Source organism: Mobula hypostoma, chromosome 24, assembly GCF_963921235.1.
Source record: "Mobula hypostoma chromosome 24, sMobHyp1.1, whole genome shotgun sequence".
NCBI classification, from domain to species: Eukaryota; Metazoa; Chordata; class Chondrichthyes; order Myliobatiformes; family Myliobatidae; genus Mobula; species Mobula hypostoma.
Genome location: NC_086120.1, coordinates 38,370,900 through 38,398,786, shown reverse-complemented (window position 1 = coordinate 38,398,786; position 27,887 = coordinate 38,370,900). Strand labels below are relative to the sequence as shown.

General features: G+C 43.5%; 1 long non-coding RNA gene across 1 annotated transcript in view; it reads left to right on the top strand.

The window, feature by feature from the left end:
• Positions 1 to 27,360, top strand: part of LOC134337373 (uncharacterized) — a 55,424-nt gene extending 28,064 nt beyond the window's left edge. The window contains exons 2-3 of the long non-coding RNA XR_010015975.1: positions 7,245 to 7,719; positions 23,581 to 27,360. This is a non-coding gene — a long non-coding RNA (uncharacterized LOC134337373). The remainder of the gene's footprint in view (positions 1 to 7,244; positions 7,720 to 23,580) is intronic.
• Positions 27,361 to 27,887: the final 527 nt, after the last annotated feature.

Genomic DNA, 27,887 nt, shown 5'->3' with positions numbered 1-27,887 from the left:
TGATTTGGCGATAGGAGTCAGCTGCACCTTTCCTCATTCCCTGTCATGGCTACTGTTGAGTTTGAATGCACGCGGGGTCATTACCCGTGCGTCATCCGTGTCAGCGCGGGAAGGAGATCAACTCCTCGAGCTTGCAAATGACGGCAGGCTGAAAAGTATATTTGACATAACATCTCTGCCGGCATTCCAGATCAAAGTCAAGGCTAAATATCCTGAAATAGCCACGAAAGCACTGAAAACGTTGCTTCCATTTCCAACATTTTTCTGCAAAGCGGAGTTTTCTGGAATGAATGCAATGAAAACTAAATTACGGAATAGACTGGACATAAGGAACCTCCTTCGAGTATCGCTGTCTCCCATCACCCCTCGATGGCACCATCTTGTTGCAGGGAAATAAGCCCAGGGCTCCCACTGATTCAGCGATATAGGTGTGTTGCAATGATTTTATATGTTCATACGGGGAAAATATGTGCTGTGTGTTTAATATCCAAACGTTACTTAAAACGTTATGATGCTATTGACCATATAACCATATAACCATTACAGCATGGAAACAGGCCATCTCGGCCCTTCTAGTCCATGCTGAACGCTACTCTTACCTAGTCCCACTGACCTGCACTCAGCCCATAACCCTCCATTCCTTTCCTGTCCAGTTTTTCTTTAAATGATAATATCAAACCTGATTCTGCCACTTCTACTGGAAGTTTATTCAACACTTACTTCAAGCTCTCCTGTCCTCCCCGATAATTGACTTATCACTAAATTCATGCGAGGAAAATATGTGCTGTGTGTTTAATATTAAGTTCGTTAGATAAACCCTTTTAGAAATGAAATTGAGTGTATTAGCCACTAATCACCTATATTCCGGTCGTGATTAACACACCCCCACCCCCGACCAGAATTGCCAAAAACGATTTGTAGAAAAAAAAATCGGCATGTACACGCAGGTCACGCATGCGCACTGGTGCCCGCGCAAGGCTTCATGGTCATTGTAGTCTTTATCTGGGTAAACACAGCGTATTTGACTGCTACTCTTGTCCGTTGGCAACCCTACCCCTCCCCACCGTCCCCCCCGCCCCCCCCCCCGGTCAGCTGGTCCGCAAGAATATTGTCAATATTAAACCGGTCCGCAGTGTGAAAAAGGTTGGGGACCCCTGCCGTAAGTGCCACATGTCTTTGCTTATCTTAACGGAACTGCTGACTCACTTGCCCTCATATCTTCTGAAGCTTTATCACATCATATAACTGATCAGAAATCTGATTTTTTTGAACAATTTGCGCTCAAAAGTTCTGATGTTGCATTCAACTGCAATTTTGTAGCATTTTTCATGCAACTGCAGAAAACCTAAAAGGTTTTTTTGTGTCCTGGGTTGTGGGCAGTTGAAAAAAACTATCTTCAAAAGGACTGAAATAATTACAAAGAGAAAATAAGTTGTGATCAAAGATTCACCTCAGACAGTTCAAAATTTTCAGCTCTGTTATCTCTAACACTCATCAAAATATAGATACAATACAAGACAAAAGAGAGACCTACTTGGAATGCTTTGCCACCGCTGCTAAGATATTAAAATCGTTCTGGTGCAGGAAGGCATGCTTGTTTTTACATTTTTGCAATACTTCACATTACTAATCAAATGCCGGCTGGTCTTTGATGTATAAATTGTCCCATATTTTATTTGAGAGTGAAAATGATTAGCAGATAACATCAACAATTCAGCAGATGGGCAAGTGTTCTGAGATTATTTCTGCAGGCTAGACTTTTGGAAAAAAGTACCACCTGATGTTGGATTTCGTAGTTAATGCTGGCTGCTTATGACTTAAGCAGCATTGATCGGATGTGGATAGTATCACACCTTGCTAGTACCAGTTTGTCACTTCAAGGAACCTAGCAATGTACTTGCATTTCATAAATCCCTAAGACCTTCGGAAAGTGTAAGTTAACAAAATCTTGTAATGGGAGAGATCCTGTATTTTTCATTGATCCAGATCATCACAGGGATCAAACTCAGAGTTTTAAACGTTTTAATGATGTGCAACTTCTGAAAATGAACAATTTGTAGGATTTGTTAAACACAAGAAAGTCTGCAGATGCTGGAAGTTCAAAGCAACACACACAAAATGCTGGAGGAACTCAGCAGGCCATGGAACTCAGCATCTATGGTAATGAATAAATGGTGAACATTTCGGGCCGAGACCCTTCTCCAGGATTGAGAAGAAAAGGGAAAGATGCCAGAATAAGAAGGAAGAGTGAGGGGAAGGAGGATAGCTGGAAGGTGATGGATGAAACCAGGAGGAGGGGAAAGGTCCCTGGTTGGAGGAGAAGGAATCTGATAGGAGATGAGTGTGGACTGCAGGAGAAAGGGAAGGAGGAGGGGACCCAGGAGGAAGTAATAGGCAGGTGAAAAGAGGTAAAAGGTCAGAAGAGGGAATAGAGGAAATGGGGGGGGGGGAGGAGGGAGGAAATTTGTTTACCGGAAGAGGAAATCGAAATTCTTGCCACACACATTAAAGTTGCTGGTGAACTCAGCAGGCCAGGCAGCATCTCTAGGAAGAGGTGCAGTCGACATTTTGGGCCGAAATCAGGACTAACTGAAAGAAGAGCTAGTAAGAGATTTGAAAGTGGAAGGGGTAATTAATAAAGTATGGAAACAGGTCCTACAGTCCAACTTGGCCATGCCAGCCAAGATGCCTGTGTAAATTAATCCCATTTGCCCAGATTTGGCCCACGCCCTATTGATCCTTTCCTACCCATCCAAATGTACATGTATTTTCAATTCCAATGGATACAGAACTACTCAAAGGTTTCTGAGGCACATATATAGCTAAGGTGTTTAACACAGTTGCATAGTACAGAAAATGGGAATGAGGCTCATTCCCTGGTGAGCTTGATGTTTGTTTATTTATTTATTGAGATACAGCTTGGAATAGGCCCTTTGGGCCATACCAGCCAGCAACTGTCCTAGTTTAATCCAGGCCTAATCATTGGACAGTTTACAATGATCAACTAAGTTACCAATCAGTAGGTCTTCAGACTGTGGGAGCAAACTCACACTTCACACAAAGCAATCTTCCGTCCTTGGACTCACCTTATGCCACACGCTGTCGGAGCAGTGCTGCCAGGATAATCAAGGACACGACCCACCCAGCCAACACACTTTTCGTCCCTCTTCCCTCCAGGAGAAGGCTCAGGAGCTTGAAGACTCATACGGCCAGATTTGGGAACAGCCTCTTTCCAACTGTGATAAGACTGCTGAATGGATCCTGACCCGGATCTGGGTCATACCCTCCAAATATCCGGACCTGCCTCTTGGTTTTTTTGCACTACCTTACTTTCCCTTTTCTATTTTCTATTTATGATTTATAATTTAAATTTTTAAATATTTACTATCGATTTGTACTTCAGGGAGCAGAAAGCGCACAATCAAACATCGCTGTGATGATTGTACGTTCTAGTATCAATTGTTTGGCGACAATAAAGTATAAAGTATAACTGGAGCACCCGAAAGAAACCCGCGCTGTCACGGGGTGAATGTACAAGTTCCCCACTGACAGCAGCAGGATTTGAACATGGGTCACCTGCACCGTAAAGCATTGTGCTAACCACTAGATTACTGTGTCGCCTCTGCTAGGGAGTATTCTAGCGTCATGTGAATATCTGCTCCTCGTTACGCTGCTGGCATTTAGGGCAGCAATGAAGGTCCTCCATCTCTGGTGGTGTTCTGGGCATCCTTCATCGTGTCAGTAGCTCGGTTTTCACCACCGTCTGTTATGGATTTCTGGGTGGAGGCTCTGAATTACCGTCGTACGCAGATGTAGAAGTACTCTTCATTGCTGTTTCCTTAACAGTTTTGTTTTACCAGTCAGGGTCGTTAGCCCTGAGCTGAACCCCTGAACCTGGAGGACCGGAGGACAACTCTTAGTCTGGCCTCTACCCTTTGACCTGTTTGGCATGGGTGACCCTACCAAGAGCCAAAGCTAAAAGGCCCTGACTCCAGTCAGCACAGTTCTCCGGGCCATTGAAGCATGCAAGCCTCCAAATCCTATTGCAAGGTTGTGGTCCTCTTGGAGGAGTTACGTGAATATAGCACATATGAATTCAAAGAAGAACCAGTACGGTACAAATGTCTTAGGCACCCTAGCTATATAAATGTGCCTAAGATAGTTGCACAGTACTGCATATACATTAATTTATGACTGAACCTGACTCAACTACGTATTATCTCGAAAGGTAATAGTCTAAAAGCAGTAGGTTCTGATTATTACACTTCATTATTTGCATTACATTGTTCAATGTACTTATTTGATGCTTTACGGCATTCTTGAGTATTCAGTGGAGGATACTGATGCTTTTTTGCTGTTGTTCGATGGGGGGCATTGTTGCCTTACTGCTGTTTGTGCGTGGGAGGGGGAAGCTGGGGGTTACTTTGGGGTTCTAACATTTCAACTGTCATTCATTCTTTGGGGCACTCCTCTGTTTTCACGGATGTTTGCGAAGAAAAAGAATTTCAGGATGTATATTGTATACATTTCTCTGACATTAAGTGTACTTTTGAAACCTATTGCATGACCTCAGTGCAATTTTTCATCAGCTCAGCTAACTGAAATAAAAGACAGCATCTAAACCTGACCACAGCACTAAAAAACATTGTAGAATTATACCTCTAGATGGTTCTGCAAAATATTTGTAAAATAAACCATAGTCCTGTTTATCTGATATGTCTACCTAATGGCAAACGATTAGGTGGAAATGATTTTAATTATTTTTACATTCTTTATATAAAGTTTAGTTGACCTAAATTTCTCATGTGTTTCCTTTGGTATTAAGAGTGTTTGTTAATCTATTAATGTACTTTTCTTCATGCCTTCATTGTAATGATCCAGAAGTGTGAATGATGGGTATGTAATTCATTTCTGAATTTCCATTCAGAAGTGAGCAAGTAAGATTTAGATGTTATTTCATGCCTTTCGCATTCTTGGGATGTCTCAGAGTGCATCACAGCTGATGTTTTTTCTTTGTTGTATTCTAACTATGCATATAAAGCAAATAGAATTTTGATGACAAGAGCTAAGAGTAAGATACAGGCTGAAACAGGCAAAGTGTAGTGGTTTTGTGAAAGACAAAGGTACAAGAAATGCAATATTGAAGTTAAGGATACTATCAGAACGAGTTATTCAAGTGCAAAAAGATTTGTTTGTTTGTTTGTTTTATCGACTACCCAAAAGCATTTGATAAAGTGAAGCACAATAAGTTATTTGAAATATTACAGAAAACTCTAGATCTAGATTCGAAAGACCTCCGCCTAATCAGAAATCTGTACTGGGGACAAACTGCCGCTGTAAGAATAGATGGAGAAGTGAGTCAGTTTACGAAAATCAAGAGAGGTGTTAGACAAGGGTGTGTTTTCTCCCCTGATTTATTTAATGTGTACAGTGAAACAATATTACAAAAAATAAGAGACCTCTTGGGAATCAAAGTTGGCGGTGAAAACATCAATAATTTCAGATATGCAGATGACACTGTGTTAATTGCAAGTACGGAGGAAGAACTACAAAACTTAATTGATATAATTGTTGAAGAAAGTGCAAAAATGGGTCTATCTATCAATCACAAAAAGACAGAATGTATGGTGATAGCCAAAAAGAAGAAGAATCCTATCTGCAGGCTGAGAATAAATGGGGAAGACATAAAACAAGTACAGAACTTTTGCTACTAAGGAAGCTGGCTGACATCAGATGACAGGTGCGACTTGGACATCAAAAGAAGAATAAGGATGGCAAAAGACACCGTTACAAGAATGAAGAGTATACTGACCAATACTAAACTAGGCATGACAACCCGCCTCAGAGTACTGAAATGTTACGTTTATCCAGTTACGTTATATGGCTCAGAATGTTGCACGGTATCTAGTAACATGAGGAAACGAATTGTAGCAGCAGAGATGTGGTTTTTGAGGAGGATGCAAAGAATATCATGAACAAAACAAATATCTAACGAGGATGTCATGAACAGAGCAAACACAAAAAGAGAAATGATGTATGAGATCATGAAAAGGCAATGTAACTTCATTGGACATGTGATTAAGAAAGAGTAGTTAGAATGCACTGTAATTATGGGAAAGATTGAAGGGAAGAAAGCAAGAGGAAGACAAAGACAAATGATGATGGAGACAGCAGCCAGAGAACTGGAAATAAATACCAATGAATTGATCCACTTGACCCGAAACAGGAGTGTGTGGGCCAAAGCTCAAACTGGGCATGGCACCTGATGATGATGATGATATAAAGGCAAATGCAAACACAAATTTTCTTATAATATAAGGCCATAAGACCATGTCCTTACTGAGGTAGGAGTTGATTTGAGCTATAACCAATCGCCCAAAGTCCTACATTACAGGGTGTGCAAGCACCACTAGGCAGTAGTCACTGAGGCAGTTCACCCTGCTCTACTGAGGCACCGGTATAATCAATGCCACTTTGATGCAGGTCGGAGCCTCGGACGACAGGGACAAGAACTGATTCACTGCAGGTTTTTAGCACTTGAGCAGAAATGCCCTCAGGGCTTGGCACCTTGGGAGGGATGTTCTGACATCAGCTTCTTGAGAATGAGATCCCAAGGTAGTCAGGTGCTGTAGGAATTCACACATGGATATAGACGAAGAGTTCCCAACCTGTGGTCCATGGACCCCCCTGCTTAATGGTGTTGGTCCGTGGCATAAAAAAGGTTGTGAACCCCAGATTTAGACCATAAGACCATAAGATATAGGAGCAGAATTAGACCATTTGGCCCATTGGGTCTCCTCCACCATTTCACTATGGCTGATCCAATTTTCCTCTCAACCCCAAACTCCTGCCTTCTCCCCATATCCCTTCATTCTATGACCATCAAGAACCTATCAACCTCTGCCTTCATTATACACAAAGACTTGGCCTCCACAGCTACCTGTAGCAAAGAACTCCACAGATTCACCACTCTATGGCTAAAGAAATTCCTCCTCATTTCCATTCTAAAAGGACCGCCCCCCCCCCCATTCTGAAACGATCATCTGGTATTAGACTCTCCCACTGTAGGAAACATCCTCTCTACATCCACTCTATCAAGGCCTTTCACCGTTCAATAGGTTTCAATGAGGTTACCCCTCATTCTTCTGAATTCTAGAGAAGTGGAAATTAAAAGTTCAAAGTAAATTTATTATCGAAGCACAAATACTTCACTATATACTACCTTGTGATTCATTTTCTTACAGGAATTCACAATGAAACAAGGAAATGCAATGAAAACTTACACACAAATACTGTAGTAATACACAAATACTACAAAACCAATGTGCAAAAGAAGACTGTCATGGTCAGGTCCGTGAAGTCCACATTCCGGTTCACGGTCCAGTCCATCGATCCATAATCCAGGATTTCCGGTTTTCCCTTGTTCTGTTGGTGCCTTAATTGAGGCACATGATTCTCATTTTGAGCTGGCTACATAAATAGCTCCTGGGTTCAGCTTCATTGGCTGGACTGTTCCCTTCCCTTCACCTTCCTCCTGAAGCCTTGCCTGCAACCTTTGCCTAAAGCCTTGCCCTGAAGAGTTGCCTGCAACCTTGCCTGCATCCTCGCCTGTATCGCTGTCAAGTTCTACCGCCGGAGCAAGACCGGAGCCTTGCTGTGTCTAGATAAGGAACTTTCTGTCGTTGTTTGGAACTGTCTCTGCGTCCGCGCCTTCGCTAGGTAGGTCTGGCCATTTGTCGCTACCTGTATTGGGAACTGTCTCTTTGTGTTCTGTGTATGAGTCCCAGCCCTATGTCCTGTTCCCAAGGAGGGGTTCCGGCTCTGTATTTCATGTTCCTGCCTCCCAAGACCAAGGCTCTGTGTTCTGCGTTCCTGTCTTCCAAGACCAAATCAAGGCTTTGGGGTCTCATCCTGTCCTTGTGCCTCACCCAGCCCAGGAGTATGCCATCTAGTCCAAGCCACATCCAAGAAGCTCATCCAAGCCAATGCTTTGTGTTCTCATCCTACGCAGGAGCTCCACGTCCAGTCCTGTAGCCATGTCTTGTCCTTGCCTAGATCTGGGGTCCGAGCCAGAGTCAAGACCCAGTTTCCGGGTCCCTGTCCAGACTCTGGCTCGGAGTTCTTGTCCAATTCAAAGTTCCTTGTTCCTTGTTCCTTGTCCAGGTCTCGCTTTCCTAGTCTAGTCCTAGCCCAGGCCCTGTATCCAAGTCTCGTCCAAGCCCTGTGTCTTGTCCAGTGTCATTTCTTGCCCACTTCCCTTGCTTTCTTTACACAGCTAGTCCTGTTCCTAGTACTTCAGTGTCTGTGTCTTGCGTTTGGGTCCACTCCCAGCGCCCCCTTATGACAAAGGCAAACTGTACAAATAATATAATAAATAAATAAAATAATAAATAAATCGACAAACAGACAAATAAATAAATAAATAGGAAGGTAGATAAATAAATAATTCATACCGCGAACTTGAGTTGCAGAGTCCTGGGAAGTGAGACCATAGGTTGCAGGATCAGCCCTCTGCTGAAGCAACTAGAAACACCTACAATGGTTCAGGAGCCCAACAGTCAAAGGGTAACGACCATGCCTGAACATGGTGGTACAGGACACAAAACTGCTGCACCTCCCTTCCAACAGTAGCAGTAGGAAGAGCCCATGTCCTGGATGATGGATGTTGCCCTCCTGTGGCAGTGCTTCCTGTAGATGGCGCTGAATGATAGTTGTACTTCCCACTTCCAAACGCTATCCTATTTCCAATCATGAGGTAAAATTTTCTCCTGTTGACACCTTCTCCTTGCTTCCCAAATTACGTTTAATAGTATCAGAAAATGCTGGAAATGGTCAGCTGGTTAAGCAGCATCCATGACGAAAAAATCTCAGTGTTTTCGGTAAAGGGCTCTTCATCACGACTGGAAAAGCGAGGAAACAGGCATATGTTAAACTGCAGAGAAGGGGAGAGGGGTGGAGAGCAACTCTGAACACTGGAATCAGTAATTCACCAAGTATATTATTATCACTGACCTCTGCTCTTTGGTCTGAGTTTCCTATGTGTCACAGGTACCAGGAACCAAGGGACAAAGGACGTTCAGTGCTGTCTCCACAAAAAAAGTGTTATTGATTGATAAGGAAAATTTCAACTGCAGCTAACAGATTGAGTTTAGAAAGGCAAGCTTCCATAGCTACAGTCAACCTGATGCACCTTTCAAACTGAATGCCATGTTGTTTTACGGAATTATTTTGCTTATGATGCATGTGTAGTGGAGCACTAGCTCTGGTGAATAGTTCCAAAAACAGATCTGCTCCCTAAAGTGGAGAAGAGCCATGTAAGAAAAATAAGTATTGGGTAAAATCTTTCTGCTTTCCACTGGGGCAGAAGTGCAGTACAGTTAGAATCTGGGTAATGACAGAAGAGAAGAGTGAGCAGGGCTCTTGCTGCTGCCTGGTAGAGTGAAGTCATCAATACATCCAGCACAAAAAAAGATCCTTTGTCCCACTGAGTCCATCAAACACCCTTAAAACAACTAACTAGTCCTCCATTCACAAAAATTGCTGGTGAACGCAGAAGGCCAGGCAGCATCTATAGGAAGAGGTACAGTCGACGTTTCGGGCCGAGACACTTCGTTGGTCCTGACGAAGGGTCTCGGCCCGAAACGTCGACTGTACCTCTTCCTATAGATGCTGCCTGGTCTACTGCGTTCACCAGCAATTTTTGTGCGTGTTGCTTGAATTTTCAGCATTTGCAGATTTCCTTGTGTTTGCGTTTTTAATCCTCCATTCATCCTGTTTCTCATCCTCCCTGAATTCACACCAACTCTGCCCCTCCCCTTAAAAATTCTACCACTCACACTTTAGGAAATCAAACTAGGGTGGGTCTTGTACAATGTTGTGTAACAGAGTAACCTGTGGGAATAAGTACTTATTTCACTGAAATCAGCAACTCAGGGTGGTGAAGAAGCCATTTGTCAAGCAGGCCTTCATCAGGTACAGTATAGTATAGGAAGTGGGCCATTATGTTTCAGTTGTACAAGATGTTGGTAAGATTACATTTAGACTATTGTGTGCAGTTTTACAGTACTGTGCAAAAGTCTTTGGCACATATGTATAGCTATGGTGTCAAAGACTTTTGCACAGTACTGTGGTAATTTTATGTATTGCACTTCACTGCTGCATCAAAATATAATCAAATTTCCTGACATATGTGAATGTGATGACAAACCTGGTTCTGATATGGGTCACTGTTGTGGCCTGACAGTGGGAAGGGGGCAGGGAGAGGGGATTCATGGATGGGGTGATTGGAAAAAGGAGAAGGAAGCAGAAAGCACCACAGAGACATGCTGTAATGATTAATAAACCAGTTCTTTGGAATCAAATGACTCTTGCCTGGTATCTCAGGGCTGGGTATGCCTCCACACGTGCCACACCCCACCCACTCCTGGCACTGCCTTCTCTATCCCACACTGCTCGCTTGGCACTCCACCCTCAACGTTCCCAACGTACTTTGCTCCTGCTAAATCTACAAACTCGCTCTCTGTTCCATGTTTACTTAAATATTTATTTACTTACTTTCTATTATGTCGCTGCCATTTAGGGCAGCAATGAAGGTCCTCAATCTCGCAGTGTTCAGGGCGTCCTTCACTGTGTCAGTAGCTTCCTCTTGATTTTCACTACTGTCAGTCATGCAAGTCCAGGGTGGAGGCTCAGGAATACTGTCACACTCAGATGTAGAAGGATTCTCCATTGTTGCTTCCGTTACAATTTTGTTTGACCAGTCAAGATAGTCAGCCCTGAGCTGAACCCCTGAACCTGGAGGACCAGTGAACCACTCTTGGTCTGACCTCTACCCTTTGACCTTACTGAGAGCCAAAGCATAAAGCACCAACTCCAGCTAACATAGCTCTCCAGGTCACTGAGGCACGCAAGCCTCCAAACCACAACAAGGTTGTGGTCCTCTTGGAATTACAAATACAGGACTGTTCAAAAGCCTTTGGCACTCCAACACACGACTGTATTTGTTATAGGTGAGACATCATTAGGTTGGAAAGAAGGCAGAGAAGATGTTCAGGATTCGAGCGCCCATGTTACAGGGAGAGTTTGGGCAGGCTAGAACTTTATTTCTTGAAACATAAGAGATGGAGGGGTGACCTTAAAGAGGTGTATAAAATCATGTATGGCATAGATCAGGTGGACCCTCGTGGAATTTTTCCCAGTAACCTAAACACTTGAGAGCATGTGGTTTATGATAACAGGGTGAAGATTTAAGAGGGATCTGAGGGAAAACTTCCTCACAACAGAGGTGGTGCATATATGGAAAGAGCTGTCAGAGGAGGGGGTTGAGGCAGGTGTAATAACAACTTTTAAAAGAAATTTGGATAAGTAAATGGAAAAGATGAGTTTCAAAAGATATGGACCAAATGTGGGCAAATGGGACTTGCTTGTTGACACCATGGTTGTCACGGATGAGTTGGGCCAAAGGGCCTGTTTTCCACGGTGTGTTACTCACTGACTCCACACACTAGGAGCAAATTATAGTGACTAATTTAACCTACTTTTGGGAAACCAAAGGAAACAGCAGGAGACAGATCAGATTCTGTAGCTGAATATTTTACAGACACGCAGGATTTGAAGCTACCACCTCAGATGTTTGGACATGTATTTGTTGGCTCCACATGGATGTAAGCAGTAAGGCTGGCATCATCTCTGATTCCCTGCTGCACATTTCATGGAGTGGTTAAGAGCCAGTTTAACTGGTGAGTCTGGGGTCACATTTAGAAATAACAGATTTACCACCTTAAAGAATATTGAACTAGGTGACCTTTGATAATCTAGAAGTGTCTAGACTTTATATCTTTCAGTTTTCTGTCATTACTTACTGGTAAATTCCTTCAGCTTCAATGCAGAGATTCATAATCAATGTCTGGATCAATGGTCTAGGGTTCCAGAAAATGTTCTAGTACTTCGCAGCTATATCCCTGGGTCTCACAGGCACAAAGCAGCCCCACATCAGCACCTAAAGTGGTAGGTGTTCTTTATATTCCCTGAATGTAAATTCCCTGCCTCCATACAAGACCAGACAAGATGGCAAACCTACCTCAATCTCTGAGTAAAACTCTTAGAAATCTATGCTCACTCTATTCCCATCTCTTCTATTGTCCTGACTTTTTAATTCGACCTGACATGTGGTTAGATCCTCAGCAACTACAGCAAGAAGCCTTCAACCATGTTATTTAAAGGACTCGTGCAATACACGTAGATTAGTTTGTCATTGATATTATTGGAGACACAAGAGACTGCAGGTGCTGGAATTTGGAACAACAAGCAATCCGGTGAAGAAACTCAGCAGGTCGAGCTTATGTTCTATCAGGAGATATTGCAAGGGAGGTGAAAATCATTGTAACCTGTGGCCTATGCATCAAGGACTTTAACAAGTGTGGAAGCCGACTATGCACAGATAGAGAAAGAGCATCTCGCCAGCACACACAGTATGAATGTGAAAGTTTCCATCAGTACATCTATGGACATGCTTTTGTAGTCATATGCCACTGATCTCAATTATGTCCAAACCACTGAATGACTGTCCCATGAGGATATAGTGCATGTTGATAAGGCTGCAGAAATATGAAGATGGCCTACACACTGGGAAAATATATGTTTTCTGCTGATGCGCTGTCTCGAGCAGTTGAAAAGAAAGAAAAGAGTGACCAAGAGGTTAATGAAGATATACAGGCCTAGAGTGACATGATGGTCACTTCCCCTCCAGAATCTCCCGATAGAGCAGGTCAGATTAAGAAAAAAACATGTCCTCCTTTCGCCTTTTCCTCACAGATGCTGCTCGACTCACTGAGTTCCTACAGCAGCTTTATTGATATACAGTATTATTGGTGATATCTGGGCAGATTTTCCTTTACTGATTGAGAAAACGTAATTTTTTTAACCACGTGACACGGCAGCATAGGGGCTAGTATAAAACTTCACCAAATCAGCGATCACTGAATCAATTCCCACAGCTTTCTCTAAAGAGTTTGCCTGTACTCCCAGTGACCGTGTAGGTTTCCTCCAGGCGTTTCAGTTTCCACCCACATTCCAAAGGCTTATGGAAGTTATAAGTTAGTTAGTGGTGGGCATGCTACAGTATGTTGGTGACAGAATCGTAGCAACACTTGCAGGCTGCCCCCAGCACATCCTTGGACTGTGTTGGTCATTGATGCAAATGAAATATTTAGCCGTATATTTTGATGTTTTGATGTACATGTGACAAATAAAGCTAATCTCATCTAAATTAATCTAATCATTCAGGAGTTGTAAATGTAACTGACGGTGCCAGCATTTATTGTTAATTCCTAATTCTCTGAGCTGAGGAGGAAGTTAAACTACAACCAAATTATCAGCATGTAAAGGTCAAACCAGAAAGCGTGGTACAGTTCCTTCCATGAAACACGGATGGGTTTTTACAGCAATCTGTGCCATTATTGAGACTAGAGGTTTTTTAAAAATCATGATTCATTTACTTAACCCTAAAATCTTCAGTTATCATGCTGGGATTCAAAGCTTCTGGTCCAGATAGCCACTCAATATTGTAGGAGTAATTGCTACTGAAAATAAAATCCTAGAAATTTGCAGCACAGAGGAAAGCATCTGGCTCACTGTGTTTTTAAATAAGTGGTTATGCAAAATCCCACAGCCCCTGATCTTGCCCGTTATTATACAGATTACTTTTTTTGCAGACCCTGTCTAACATACTTAAAAAATGACTTAATATCTTCACATCTTACAACTAGAGTATTCCAAATCCTGACAATTTTCAGGAGAGAATTATTCTTGCAATATTAGATCATTGGTTATTTAAGACCATAAGATTTAGAAGAATTAGGCTATTCAGTCCATGAAGTCTGCTCTGCCAGTCATTCGTGGGTGACTTATTATCCCTCTCAAACCCCAATCTCCTGCCATCTCCCTGTAACCTTTGATGCCATACTAATCAAGAGCCTATCAACTCCATTTTAAATATACTCAATGACTTGGCCTTCACGGCCGTCTGTGGCAATGAATTTCACATATTCCACCATCAGTCTAAAGAAATTCCTCCTCATCTTTGTTCTAAAGGGCTGTCCTTCTATTCTGAGGCTGTGCCCTCTGGTCCTAGACTCCCCCATTATCAGAAACATCCTCTTCACATCCACTCTTTTTAAATTACTCATTAGTTGCGCATCAGAACATCATGAAAACCACCATTAGCCACCTCCGGGTCTTCAAATTCAAATTCAAGACTCAAAAAACTTTATTGTCATTCTAACCGTACATCAGCTCTGCAGGGCAGAATGAGACAACGTTTCCCAGGAGCAGTGCAATCATAGCATAACAAACGCAACACTAAATAATAAACATAACAATAAATAGTAAAACACAACAGCCACATGTCAGTTAAAATCAAGTTATAAGTGTCCAGTGCAAGTTAAAAGTGACCAAAGCAGAGTCAGGTAGAGCAGCTATTTAGCAGTCTGACTGCCTGTGGGAGGACGCTGTTTAGTAGCCTTGTGGTTTTAGTTTTGACGCTCCTGTAATGTTTGCCTGACGGCAGAAGAACAAACAGTTCATGGGGAGGGTGTGAGGGGTCCTTAATGATGTACCGCGTCTTCTGGAGGCATCGACTCTGAAAGAGGTCTTGGACAGAAGGTAGGGAGACCCCAATAACTTTTTCTGCTTCATGAGAATTGCTTCAACATTTTCTGACCAGTGGTGTTCAAGTTTCACAAAAACTGCACATTTTACCCTCTGTGTGTGACTTCCTTGGAGGGTGGATATCAAAGGTTACAGGAAGTTCACAGGGTTTTTGGAGTGCTTCGGTAATTTAATTGGAATGATTCTAATTATTTGTAAGTCAGTATTATGTGAGGGAAGAGTTAAGAGTTTAGGGATTGTTATGAACATCAATAGCAGGTGCAGACATAAGCCATGATAACACATGGGTATCCCATGAATCATTGTCATCATCATTATGTGCTGTGTCACATGACACGGGCAATCATGGTGACCAGGATTGTTCTTGGCAAATTTTTCTACAGAAGTGGTTTGCCATTGCCTTCTTCTGGGCAGGATCTTTACAAAGTAGGGGACCCCAGCCATTATCAATATTCTTCAGAGATGGTCTTCCTGGCATCAATGATCACATAACCAGGACTTGTGATATGTACCAGCTGCTCATACAACCATCCACCACCTTTTCCCAATGCTTGATGTGACCCTGATCAGCGGGGGGCGGGGGGGGGGCTAAACAGGTGCTACACCTTGCTCAAGGGTGACCTGCAGGCTAGTGGAGTGAAGGAATACGTTATACCTCCTTTGGTAGAGACTATTCTCCACCCTGCCACTGTATCCCATGAATGTACATCATGAATAAGAGGAAGGAAAGATGAGAAAATATGGGTGGAACAAAGAAAACATTCAGAATAACACGCACAAAACTCTGGAGGAGCTCAGCAGGTCAGGCAGCATCAATGGAGATGAATAAGTAGTCGATGTTTTGGAGCAAGACACTTTATCAGGACTGGAAAGGAAGGGGCGGGGGAGAAGCCAGAATAAGAAATAAGGGGGAAAGGGAAGGATTACAAGCTGGCAGGTAATAGGTGAGACCAGGTGAGGGGGAAGCAGTGTGGGTGGGAGAGAAGGGATGAAGAGAGAAGTTGGGAGATGATAGATGGAAAAGGTAAAGAGCTGTAGAAGAAGGAATCTGATAGGAGAACCGAGTAGACCATGGGAGAAAGGGAAGGAGGAGGGGCAGCAGTGGGAGATGATGGGCAGTTGAGGAGAAAGAAAGGGGTAACAGAGGAGCTGGAATAGGGAGAGATGGGGGGGGGCACTAATTACCAGCAGTTAGAGAGATCGACGTTCATGCCATCAGGTTAGAGGCTACTCAGACAGAATATGAGATGTTGCTCCTCCAACCTGAGAATGACCTTATCTTTACAGTATAGCAGGCCATGGATTTACATGTCGGAATGGGGAATGGAAGTAAAATGGTTGGCTTCTGGGAAATCCTGCCTATTGAGGATAGAACAAACATGCATGACAAAGGAAATATCCAACTGAGTTCCAATATACTGATAGCCCTTTCTGAAAGCTAAGAGCAGGAATGTATTCAATGCAATGAGTAATAGGTTCATTTATCATTCAACTAGATTTCATACATGTAAGGAGAACAAGAAATACCATTAATTCCAGATTATCAATGGTCTGATACGATAGTGAACATCCCATATCTAATTGGCTGTGCCCACTGAATGGGAAACCCTCTATCTTACAACTCAGAATATGAAAATATTGTTATCGTGAAAAGCCTACTTCAATATTCCTATAGATTCCAGTTAAAACCATCATGATCAAGACTTAACAAGAACACAAGAAAGTCTACAGATGCTGGAAATCCAAAGCATCACACACAAACTGCTGAAGGAACTCTGCAGGTCTGGTGGCATCTATAGAAATGACTAGCTAGTCAATATTTGGGTCAAGACCCCTCTTCAGGACTATTTCTGTTTAAGAGCTAATGCATGTAATGGAGCAAAGTATCCTTGTTTTTGAAGTTATCTGACCTTGACAGCCCAAGTCGGTCTATCAATAGCAACTAAGATTCTGCACATGCTGGAAATCCAAAGGAACACATACAAAATGCTAGAGGAACTCGGCAGGTCAGGCAGCTTCTGTGGAAATGGACAGATAGTTGAAGTTTTGGGCTGAGACCCCTCTTCAGGACTTGTCAATTGTAGCAAAAAATTCTTTGGTGATCCCTGCTTATTGGCAGGAACGGGTAAACAGGCTTGCTCTGAGGAGAGCTGAGAAAGAGGGTGCCCAGAAGACAGGCCATTATGTTTTAAAACACAATATTGGACACCCTATCCAAGTGAATCTTCACAGCACTGTATCTTAGTCCAACCATTCCAGTGATAGACATAGACAATAGACAATAGATAATAGGTGCAGGAGTAGGCCATTCAGCCCTTTGAGCCAGCACCACCATTCACTGTGATCATGGCTGATCATCCACAATCAGTACCCTGTTCCTGCCTTCTCCCCATATCCCTTCACTCCGCTATCTTTAAGAGCTCTATCTAACTCTTTTTTGAAAGAATCCAGCGAATTGGCCTCCACTGCCCTCTGAGGCAGAGCATTCCACAGAACCACAACCCTCTGTGTGAAAAAGATTTTCCTCAGCTCCGTTCTAAATGGCCTACCCCTTATTCTTAAAACAGTGGCCTCTGGTTCTGGGCTCCCCCAACATCAGGAACATGTTTCCTGCCTCTAGCATGTCCAATCCCTTAATAATCTTATATGTTTCAATCAGATCCCCTCTTATCCTTCTAAATTCCAGTGTATACAATCCCTGTCGCTCCAATCTTTCAATATACGACAGTCCCGCCATCCCGGGAATTAACCTCGTGAACCTACGCTGCACTCCCTCAATAGCTAGAATGTCCTTAAATTTGGAGACCAAAACTGTACACAATATTCCAGGTGTGGTCTCACCAGGGCCCTGTACAACTGCAGGAGGACCTCTTTGCTCCTATACTCAATTACATCTTACATAATGGGAGAATAATTCAGAATAGATTGATGAGCATATCCAAATGGGGTGAATTAAAATATTGTAAATGTAACAGAAATAGATTCTTCTCAGCTATTTCCATTCTGCAATATTACCAATGAGTTAATTCAAAGGGAGCGGGTCAATTAAAAACAAAATCCCTTATATCTTCTAACTTTGAAATGTTTTACTCATGGCATTGTATTCTGCGTCTATAAATGAAACAGGATACAGTTAATCTTCTGATTTATGTCTTTCTTGAAGGATTATCTGTACACAAATGCTGTTTTCAGTGAAGGGTCAAGTGTCCTTTCTCACCCCTCAGATTGGACTTTTTGCTTTGGTTAAATAAAGTTAGCCTGTAAAGCTCCGACCCAGGCTTGTATTTTTGTCCTGAGTGAGTAACCTGAGAAAACAGTTTGATTTTCTTCCCCTAACCTTTCACAGGCCCACACTTTTATTTTATTTCTCTTCAACTGTCTGCTATCATGTTAACATGCCTGAAAGAATTTCCATAGTGCATTGACAACATAATATAACAGGAATTGCATTTCAACGCTATAGAATGACTCCCTGCTGGAAATCGAATTCAAGTTCTCGGGGAGGGGGGGGCGAAGGGTTGTGCGGTTTAAGGGATCTTACAGGTAAAGTACCGAGAGCACACTGCTGGAAAAAAAAATGAGCTCAGGGGACTCGGGTAATTTAAAAGGAGTATGACAAAAGCATGCCTAGCCATTCCTATTCACAAATCTTTTTCAAGATGCTCACTCATTTCCTCTCCAAAATATGTAGGTTTTGGTTTTTCCCAAAGTGAGGCAGGTGCAAAATCAAACATAATGCTGGTCTGTGTCCGTGAGCTAAATTGATATTTTAGGCCTAGTGGGAAAATGTTCATTCAGATTGGTGGGGGCTGGTTATTTGATGTGATTGCACAGCCTTGGTGGCCATTTTTTAATTATGAATGGGCAAGACGGACACAAGCAGGGTCTTTCTTCCGTCCTTAAAAAAAAGCACTTCTGTGCCACAAATGAATAACATTCAGCTTTGCAATAGTGTGAGACCCTGGCATGTGTCAAATAGGATTATAAAGCACATCTGGGCAAATGCCCCATTGAAAGCCGCAGTGGGGGTAAGAGGGCAGAATTATATTCACACGTGGGAACATTTTGATGGGAAAAGAATGTATCTCATGCACCACCTCCTCACACAGGAGCCCAACAAGGTCTCGCCTTCTACATGATAAGAAGTGGACATGTTGTGCGTGCAGGTTGTGAAGTATATTACTGCACTGCTCTGCAAAGATGGAGATGTTAAAATCAACCTGATTGAATGAACATCGAATTTTCAAACTTCTGGTGATTTCTCTCCTCTCCCTCCTTCTCTTGTTTATCCATTCCCCATTCTGATCACCCTCTCACCCCTTCAGTATTATGTATGGTTTTATTACTATTTAATTATTTATGGTGCAACTGTGACGAAAACCAATTTCCCTCAGGATCAATAAAGTATGACTATGACCATTCTCATCGCCCCACCTCCTTCTGGTTGCCCTCCTCCCTTCCTTTCTCCCATGGCTCATTCTCCTCTCCTATTAGATTCCTTCTTCTTCAGCCTTTTGCCTCTTCCACCTATCACCTCCCAGCTTCTTACTTCATCCACAACCACCCACCTTCCCCCTCATCTGCCAGTCTGCACACGTTCCCACATCCTCCTACCCCTCTACTGTTTCTTTTCCAATCCTGATGAAGGGTCTCGGCCCAAAACGTCGACCGCTTATTCTTCTTCATTGACGCTGTCTGACTTGCTGAGTTCCTCCGGCATTTAGTGTGTGTTGTTCAAGATTTCCAACCTCTGTGCGATCTCTTGTGTTGATGATAATAGTAAGCTCCTGTATCCTGTTTGAGTTTAGAATACAATAGCTTCATTACCTTCACGACCAACTTTCTTCCTGCCCTCACTTTCACATCTCTGATCTTTTTCCTCCTTTCCTACATAGAATATAGAATGTAGAACATTAGAGCACAATACAGGCCCTTCGGCCCATGATTTTGTGCCTATCTTTTAAAATACTCTAAGATCGATCTAATCCTACCTCCTATGTAGCCCTTAATTCGCTTTTCCTGGATTTCTCGAATTTCCATTTTATGGGGTAGGTTAGTGAGTGATTTTCATCATAAGTACATAGACTGCCATAACTTGCCTCTCTTCAGCCTGATTCTGGAAAACACTGCATTTTATCAGTTCCTCCTCATCCATTGCCTCTGTTCAAATGCTGACATTTCCACATGGGTGTTTGCATATCACCCTCCTATTTCCTCTGACAAAATTATCAGCTTCATCTGTTCCATTTCCCATATTTCACACCCACTTCTATCCCACCCCTACACCCCATGAGATAGGATAAGATCCACCTTGTCCTCATCTTCCACTCAACCAGTCTTAACTTTCCATGAAGCATCCTTGTTATTTTCCACCATACCATCACCAGGCACATGATCCCCTCTGATCCCCTTTCAACATTCCACAGCGGAAGCTCCAGCAATCTTATTTCCTTGTGTAACACAGAATTCCACAGTATTGTGCAAAGGAGGTTAGGCAAATATATATATATAGCTAGGGTGCCTAAGACTTTTACACAATACTGTAGTAATTTTATGTATTGCACTGCACTGCTACCGCAAAAAAAAACAAATTTCATGACATATGTGAGTGATGATAAACCTGATTCTGATATGGTTCTCTGTAGTGGACTGAGAGTGGGAAGGGGGTAGGTAGAGGGGAATCATGGTTGGGAAAAGGGGAGGGAGCGGGAAGCACCAGAGAGACATTCTGTAATGATCAATAAACCAGATGACCTGGCCTGGTGTCTCAGGGCTGGGTGTGTCTGTACCTACACTGGCACTCATTCTCTGCCACCTGCACCACGTACCACCCTTGCCATTCCCAACATCTTTTGCTCTCGACAGGTTTACAAACTCATTCTCAGCTCCACATTGACAAAAGTCTTAGGCAACCTAGCTATATATATGTACCTATGACTTTTGCATAGTATTGTAATTCAAAGACCAGTACAGTAAAAGAAGAATGACAATATTCTTCCACATGGACTTCCATGGACTACAGCAAGACGTTAGCTTCAGCAGTTGGCTGGAAGGGAAGGAATGTCTGATGTGTACCCACAAATCGATCATCTTAATTCGTTGTTACCTTGAACAGAAGCAGAGATTATGTCTGATCATGTGACTTGCACAAACAGAAATAGCTCTGCCGGCCCTACAGACCCTTGGAGTTTAAGCTCCACAATCCTCCTCAAAACCCTAATTCATCTAAGCTCATGTTAGCACATTGATTGAATTGCAGGACTCACAGTCATGGCGCCTAGACCATACTGACCCCACCAGAGTAGTTTGGAATTTAAATTCAACTAATTAAGTCAATCCAGAATGACAAAGGTAGTATCAGAAATGGCAGCCATAAAACTACCAGACTTGTGAAAACCCATCTAGCTCACGAAAATTCTCTGCAGAAGGAAATCTGACTCCCTTAGCCAAATAACATGACTCCAGATCCATTATTGTAAATAGACTCATAATTGCTTCCTTGGGTTCAGCAACAATTGGGGACAGATGATAAAGAAAAGCTTTGCCAACAATGTCCATAGCCTGTGTATTAGTAATTCAAAAGAAATATTTCTCTGTCTTTCTCCCTTGGATTGATCCAATGCACACATGAATGCTTTTGTCTACTGTATCTAGAACGGAGATGGCAAGGAATTTCTTTAGCCAGAGGGTGGTGAATCTTTGGAATTCATTGCCTTAGATGGCTATGGATGGTAAGTCATTGGGTATATTTAAAGCGGAGATAAATGGTTTCTTGACTAATAAGGTTGTCAAAGGTTATGGGGAGATAGGAGAATCGGGTTGACCATCAGCTCATAAAATATAGGAGCAGAATTAGGCCATTTGGCCTATCAAGTCCATTCTGCCATTTCATCATGGCTGATCCATTTCCTTCTCAGCCACAACCTCCTGTCTTCTCCCTGTATCCCTTCATGCCCTGACTAATCAAGAATCTGTCAACCTGAGACTTAAGTATACCCAATGACTTGGCCTTCACAGCTGCCTGTGGCAATAAATTCCACAAATTCACCACTATCTGGCTAAATAAATTCCTCCTCATTTCTGTTCTAAATGGTGGTCCCTATATTCTGAAGCTGTGTCCTCTGGTCTTCGATTCTCCCATCATAGGAAACATCCTCTCCGCATCCACTCTTTAGAGGCCCTTTCAACATTCGATAGGTTTCAATGAGATCCCCTCTCATTCTTCTGAATTCCAGTAAGTACAGGCCCAGAGTGACATACATACTTTGATAATAAATTTACTTAAGATTTTTGAACTTTGAACTTCTGTTAAATGTCACAATTGAACTTGTATCTACCACTTTAGTTGCAGCTCGTTCCATACTCTGAATGAAGAAGTTTCAGTTGAATCTGTACAGCGACTACAATGGTTCAACAAGACAGCTTTCGCTTTCCCAAAGAATGGCACACCTTAAAGCTGCATGCCTAGTTCCCTGCTCTACACGCCACACACACATCATCATGAGCCCTGCGGGCCTGTGCACATGTAGTTGTTAATTGTTGTTTTATCTAGAACCATTAAACCCTTATGCTCTCTGTTTAATCTTGTCAAGTTTATTTTGACTGGCATGGGTTTTCAGCATCCTGTGCTAATTTAAAGCAGACTCCCAGTTAACGCTGATTGAGTGGTCCTTGTGAGTTTCAAGAATGATTTGTCTCACAGTGTCGCTCAGTCAAGCCACCGATGTTCAGTTCCAGCACATTACAGGCCCTTCGGCCCACGATGTTGCGCCAACCATAATTCCTATTAATAAACTCTTATTTCTATCTCAACGTGGGAGTCTGTCATTCCACCTCCCTCTCGTACCCCATCCGTTATTTATTTATATACACACATTCTTTCTCTCTCTCTCCTTTTTCTCCCTCTGTCCCTCTGACTATACCCCTTGCCCATCCTCTGGGTTCCCCCCCACCTTTTCCTTCTCCCTGGGCCTCCTGTCCCATGATCCTCTCATATCCCTTTTGCCAATCACCTGTCCAGCTCTTGGCTCCATCCCTCTCCCTCCTGTCTTCTCCTATCATTTTGAATCTCCCCCTCCCCCTCTCACTTTCAAATCTCTTACTAGCTCTTCCTTCCATTGGTCCTGACGAAGGGTCTCGGCCCAAAACGTCAACTGTACCTCTTCCTAGAGATGCTGTCTGGTCTGCTGCGTTCACCAGCAAAATTGATGTGTGTTTCTGGGGTGTTAGTGACGGAGAGAGTCAATAGCTTTAAATTTCTGAATTTTAGCAAATCAGATAACCCGTCCTGGGCCCAACACAAAGGTGCAATCACAAGGAGGGAGCTCCAGCATCTTTATCTGGAGGTTAAGGAGGTTTGACTTGTCACCAAGCACCCAAACAAATTTCTGCTGAAGTACTTTAGAAAATGTCCCGACTACTTGCATCACAGTCAGGTATGGCAATTCAAAGGTGCCGGAATGTAAAAAGCTGCAGACAGTAGTGGACTCAGCCTGATACATCAGAGACACATCCCTGCTCATCTTCAATATTTGGTCTTCAGGAACAGTCATTAATCCTCAACCATCAGGCTCTTGAACCAGAGGGGATAACTCCACTGAACTTCACTCATCCATCACTGAACTGTTCCCACAACCTGTGGACTCACTTTAAAGACCTATTCAGCTCATATTCTTGATATTTGTTGCTTTTATATATATAATTTTCTTTCTCTTTCTTTTTTTTGTATTTGCAGTTTGTTGTCTCTTGCACACTGGTTGTCCATCCTCAGTGCGGTCTTTGATTAATTCTATTATGGTTATTGGATTTATTGAGTATACCTGCAAGAAAATAAATCTAGGGTTGTATATGGTGACAGAAACAGTATGTACATTGACAATAAATTTACTTTAAACTTAGAACTTTGATCTACAGGACTCACTACCTCAAGAAAATAACATCCAGCATCAAGGATACCAATCATCCAGTCCGTGACATCTTCTTGCAGCTACAATTGGGCAGGAGATAGAGAAGACTGAAGTCTCACAAGACCAGTTTCAAGAACAGCTACTTCCCTTCAACAATTTGATTCATGTACAAACCAGTACAACCCTAATTACTACAGCACCATGACCAGTTTGATAACTTTACACTAAAATGGACTTGTTTTTGTTTTATACTTCTAATTGTGTTCTTTCTTGTAAAACATGTGATTAATTAATGTTTTTCTTTTGAATGCTGCTTATGTGATGGGCGCGTGGCCAAGTGGTTAAGGTATTGGACTGGTGACCTGAAGGTCGTGAGTTCGAGCCCCAGCCGAGGCAGCGTGTTGTGTCCTTGAGCAAGGCACTTAATCACACATTGCTCTGCGACGACACCGGTGCCAAGCTGTCTGGGTCCTAATGCCCTTCCCTTGGACAACATTAGTGTCGTGGAGGGGGGAGACTTGCAGCATGGGCAACTGCTGGTCTTCCATACAAACTTGCCCAGGCCTGCGCCCTGGAGAGTGAAGACTTTCCAGGTGCGGATCCATGGTCTCGCAAGACTAACAGATGTGATGGAACGCACCTGTGATGCTGCTGCAATTAAGTTTTCATTGAACCTGTGCATACTTGTACTTGTGTAATTGACTTTGTTATCTCCTTGGCTCTTCAGACAACTCTGGAACATCTGGACAGCAAAGATACATACAACAGGATGCTCTTTATCAATTACAGCTCAGCATTTAACACCATCATCCCCTCAAAACTAATCAGTAAATTCCAGGACCTGGGCCTCAATCCCCCCTTGTGCTATTGGATTCCATATTTCCTCACTTGCAGATCCTAATCAGTTTGGATTGGCAAAAACATCTCCTCCACAATCTCCAACAGCACAAGAGCACCACTAGGATGTGTGCTTAGCTCCCTGCTCTACTCGTTTTACACCTGTGACTGCATGGCTACGAAACAGCTCCAACACCATATATAAGTCTGCTGATGATACCACTGTTGTGGGCTGTATCAAAGTGGGCAATCAATCAGCAGACAGGAGAGAGAATGAAAATTCGGCTGAGTGGTGTAATAACAACAACCTCTCACTCAATGTCAATAAGACCAAGGAACTGATTATAGACTTCAGGGGAGGAAAACCAGAGGTCCATGAGCCAGTAGTAATCAGAGGATCAGAGGTGAAGAAGATCAAAATGTCATGGTCCGGACCGTGAAGTCCGCATTCCGGTTCATGGTCCGGTCCATTGATCCATATTCCAGGTTTTCCAATTTCCCTTGTCCTGTTGTGTGCCTTAATTGAGGCATATTATTCTGATTTTGGGCTGGCTACATAAACAACTCCTGGGTTCAGCTTCAGTTGTTGGACTGTTCCCTCCCCTTCCCTTTGCTTCTGAAGCCTTGCCTGCTATCTTTGCCTGTGTCCTTGCCTGTAATGCCGTCAGGTTCAACAGCCAGGGCAAGACTGGGGCCTTGCTGTGTCTAGATATGGAACTGTCTTTCATTGTTTGGAACTGTCTTTCATTGTTTGGAACTGTCTCTTTGTGTCCTCGCCTTTGCTAGGTAGGTCCGGCTGTTTGCTGATACCTTGAATTGGGAACTGTCTCTGTGTCCATGCCTTCGCTAGGTAGGTCTGGCTGTTTGCTGCTACCTTGTGTTGGAAACTGTCTCTCTGTCCATGCCTTTGCTAGGTAGGTCCAGCTATTTGCCGCTACCTTGTGTTGGGAACCGTCTCTTTGTGCCCTCGTCTCCGCTGGGTATGTCCGGCCGTTTGCCGCCACCTTGAGTGGAGATCTGTCTCTCAGTGTCCTGTGTGTGAGTCCTGGCCCTACGCTCTGCTCCCTAGGAGGGGTCTTGACACTGTGTTGAGCCCTGGCCACAAGTCCTGTTCCCAAGGAGGGGACCCGGCTCTGTGTTCTGCGTTCCTGTCCTCTCAGGACCAAGGCAAGGATTCGTGTTCTCGTCCTGTCCATGTGCCTCGCCCAGCCTGGTGCTGGGGTACCCTCGTCCTGTCCAGGAGTCTCATGTCCAGTCCTGTAGCCATGTCCAGTCCTGTAACCATGCCATGTCCAGTCCTGTTACCTTGCCACGTCTTCTCCTTGCCTGGATCTGGAGTCCGAGCCTGAGTCAAGACCCAGGTTCCGGGTTCCTGTCCAGTCTCTGGTTTTCCCTTGTCCTATTGTGTGTCTTAATTGATGCATATGATTCTGATTTTTGTGCTGGCTACATAAATAGCTCCTGGGTTCAGCTTCATTTGCTGGACTGTTCCCTCCCCTTCCCCTTCCTTCTGAAGCCTCGCCTGCTACCTTCGCCTGTGTCCTCATCTGTAACGCCATCAGGTTCAACCGCCATCCTTGCTGTGTCTGGATAAGGAACTGTCTTTAGTTGTTTGGAACAGTCTCTTTGTGTCCTTGCCTTCGCTAGGTAGGTCTGGCTGTTTGCTGCTACCTTGAGTGGAGATCTGTCTCTCAGTGTTCTGTGTATGAGTCTCAGCCCTACATCCTGCTCCCTAGGAGGGGTCCTGACTCTGTGTTGAGCCCCGGCCCCAAGTCCTGTTCCCAAGGAGGGGTCCCTGCTCTTTCTGCGTTCCTGTCCTCCCCCGTCCAAGGCTCTGCGTTCTTGTCCATGTGCCTCGCTCAGCCTGGTGCTGGGGTTCCCTCGTCATGTCCAGGAGTCTCACGTCCAGTCCTGTAGCCACGTCTTGTCCGAGCCTGCATCCAGAGTCCGAGCCCAAGTCTAGACCCAGGTTCCAGGTCCCTGTCCAGTCTCTGGCTCGGAGTCCTTGACCAGGTTCCAAGTTCCTAGTTCCTTGTCCAGGTCCTGCTTTCCTAGTCTAGTCCTAGCCCAGGCCCTGTATTCTAGTCTCATCCAGGGCCTGTGTCTTGTCCAGTGTCGTTTCTTCCTTGCTTTCCTGACACACCTAGTCCTGTTCCTAGTACTTCAGTGTCTGTATCTTGCATTTGGGTCCGCTCCCAGCACCCCTGTTATGACACAGAAACTTTAAATCCCTGGGTGTCACAATCTCAGAAGACTTGTCCTGGACCCATCATATAAATATAATTGTGAAGAATGCACAAGAGCGCCTTGACTTCCTCAGGAGTCTGTGGAGATTCGGTACGACATCAAAAACCTTGGCAAACTTCCATAGATGTGCGGCGCAGAGTGTGCTGACTGGCTGCGTTACAGCCTGGTATGGGAACACCAACGCCTTTGTGCGGAAAATCCCATAACAAGTAGTGGACTTGCCCCAGTACATCACAGGTAAAACCCTCCCAATAATTGAGCACACCTATATAAAACATTGCCGTAGAAAAGCAGCATCCATCATCAAAATTCCTCACCATCCAGGCCATGCTCTTTTCTCACTGCTGCCATCAGGTACAAGGTACAAGTGTCTCAGGACTCACACCACCAGGTTCAAGAACAGTTACTACCCCTCAGCCATCAGGCTCTTGAACAAAAGGGGATAATTATGGTCATCTAAGGACTCTTTTATCGTTATTTCATGCTTGTTATTTACTGCTATTTACTTACATTGATATTTGCACAGGTTGTTGTCTACTGATCCCCTTTACAGTTACTGTTCTATTGATTTGCTAAGTTACTGTTCTATTGATTTGCTTAAGCCACAGGAAACAGTTGAGGCCAGTTCATCGGCTATATTTAAGAGGGAGTTAGGTATGGCCCTTGTGGCTAAAGGGATCAGGGGGTATGGAGGGAAGGCTGGTACAGGGTTCTGAGTTGGATGATCAGCCATGATCGTACTGAATGGCGGTGCAGGCTCGAAGGGCCGAATGACCTACTCCTGCACCAATTTTCTATGTTTCTATGTATGCCTGCAGAAAAAGAATCTCAGGGTTGTATGTGGTGACGTATATGTACTCGGAAAATAAACTCTACTTTGAACTTTTAACTTTGTGTTCCAAGCTATTTATTCGTCCTGATGGGTATGCTGTACTTTCTGCTCTCCTTTTAGACCAGGGATTCTCAACCTTTTTTTATGATGTGGACCAATATCATTAAGCAAGGAGACCATGGACCCCAGAATGGGATCCCTGTTAGAGACAGAAACAGGCCCTTCAGCCCAACTGGTCCATCCTATCCTAGATGCAATTTAAACTGGTCCTATTGTCCCAGGTTTGGCTGATAGCCATCCAAATCTTTCTTACCCATTCCGGTCAAGTGCCTTTTTAAAAATTGTCAACGTACCCACCTTAACCACTTCCTTTTGGCAGCCCATTCCATTTACAGACT